The sequence below is a fragment of the Morus notabilis genome, unplaced genomic scaffold, assembly GCF_000414095.1.
Source record: "Morus notabilis unplaced genomic scaffold, ASM41409v2 Scaffold804, whole genome shotgun sequence".
In the NCBI taxonomy this organism is placed as follows: domain Eukaryota; kingdom Viridiplantae; phylum Streptophyta; class Magnoliopsida; order Rosales; family Moraceae; genus Morus; species Morus notabilis.
In genome coordinates this window covers 418,145-420,512 of record NW_010361209.1, presented here as the reverse complement: position 1 = coordinate 420,512, position 2,368 = coordinate 418,145, and positions in this window count along the sequence as shown.

The window sequence follows — 2,368 nt, the reverse complement described above, 5'->3', positions numbered from 1 at the left end:
TGTTCATAATGAATTTAATTAAAGTTCAGAATCTTTAATTAAAACATTATTAATACATGTCATTCCCATTTAGAATGGAACGGTGTTATCCGCACTGTTAATATGGCGAGATATTGAATGAGTGTATTTCGCATAATGAGATTATGTGGAACATGGATGCAGACACTGAATTTCTAATAATTTCCGTTAAGCATAGAAATTCTGATTGAGTCTACCGATGGTCATATATAGGATGATCTTAATCCTGAGTTCTTAACAAACTCCTATTTATGGATTTATGTCTTTTGATTTACTCGGTACGGATTCCGAGACCCTGAATCCTATTCCTTGTATTTTGGAGACATAATGAAATAGGTAGCTGGGAATGTTATTATACGAGATGGAATCCATTCCTTCTTGAGAAAGAAGCAGATAAATAATTCTCTTGAGTGTTGATTCGGTACTTGGATTAGTAAGAGCGCTCAAGTGTTTAATTAATTATTAATTTTATTGGAGCTCGGGATTATAGGTCCATTAGTCCTCGCGTCGTCCTAGTAATTCTACCAGACACAGAGGGTAAAATGGGAAATTTTAGAATTAAGGAATTCTATAAATTAAATACTCGAAAATAATTAATTGAGAATTAATTATTATTTAAATAATGTGATTTTTTAAATTTGAATTTGAACACATCTAGATTTATCCATTTAAACTTATTTGATAAGTTGTTCAATTTAAAATTCAAATTAATTTAAGTTTGACTTAAATTCGAATTTGAATCTGAATTAAAATTGGACTACTGGATAAAGGATAAAATCTCTTTCTTCCCTATCTGGTATAGGCGCCACATACATAGAGTGTGGCCGGCCACCTTGTGGATAAGGGGAAGGGATTTTTTGTTCCAAATTCAAAATTGGAGATAAGAATTTGATTCTATTTTGAAGTTTGACTTCTTCTCTTTAAATATGAGAAATATAGAAAATTGTAGAGACAATTTTTAAAACATATTTTCAGCCCTAAAAGTGTAGTGGCCGAAATTCTCATAGAGGAAAAGAGAGCAAAATATTTTTCTCTAAAAATTCCACATCGTGTATGCGTTGGTGTTTGTGGAAATTCGAGTGTTTAAGGAACCTGTTTTACCTATTTTGTCTCACGTGTGCCCACACACACGTCTACGTGGAATCAAGGAATTGACGTGGAAGACTTTGGTATTCTAAACACAAAGCTTGAAGCAAGGACTGTTCGTGGTCAAAGAAATTCAAGTTATCATCCGAGTCGGCTTCCAGGTATTTTTTCGGTTGATCCTTGAATCATGTAAATTAATATGATTAATTTATTCGTGCATAAATTAATATAATCTATAGAGTATCTCAAAAGTTTTATGAAAATTTTTGTTATACACGATCCGCTGTTGTTTTTCATCCCCACCACGCTTCCGCACCCGAATTCGATTCGGGAACCAATAAAAATAGCACAGCTAAAATCTGAAAAAGGTTAGGTCAAGTAAAAAAAAGGATAAAAGAGCATATTTAGACAATTATAATAAAAAACTACGAACAAAATCAGAATCCAAAAACAGAATCCACATGACTAAGAAGTACATTTATAACAATTTCTAAATATGTCAAATAGCAGTAAGCAGATATAAAACAATTGTAATAAGCATTGCCATACAGTAAAATCAATTAAACATAAGAAATATGTTATGTAAAAATAAACCACTATATATACTATTGTGAAATAAATTAAGAACACAAAAGAAGACAACTATAGATCATTAAGTGAATAGGAATTAACTTTTCTAAGCACTATAGGAAATGACACATAGCAGTAACAATAGAACAAACCAGCACACTCAACATTAATAAAGAACAATTAAAACATCCAGACAGAAATCATTAATAGTACCTAAGATATTGTGAGCACTACCTTAAGTAACCAATGCCAGCCAACCAAAGAGGAAGGAAAAAGATAGAACTAAGACAATGGAGCAGTAAATATGGCAAGGTAAAGAAAGGTAGTAAGTGATCAACACTGAGGTAGAAAGGGAACGATGTCAGGTGCAAGAGAAGAAAGGATAGATAATATAGACAATAAATTAACCTACGACAATAGTATTTTGCACATATATAAAGAATAAGATAACCAATGAGAACATAACATATAATACAATTAAGCCGGTGGACAAATACTGAGGAAGGAAAAAAAAGAGAAAAATTAATGTAAGTAACAAAAGTATGAGAAAAATCAAAGCATAATCAACTGAGAGAAACATCGACAATATGTTGCATATTCCGGACAGTAAAAGAGGAAAAAATTCCTAGCTCATTTAATGCCTCTACAACAGAAAAGCCACAGATCATCAAGACAAAAGTAGAAAGCAAGATCA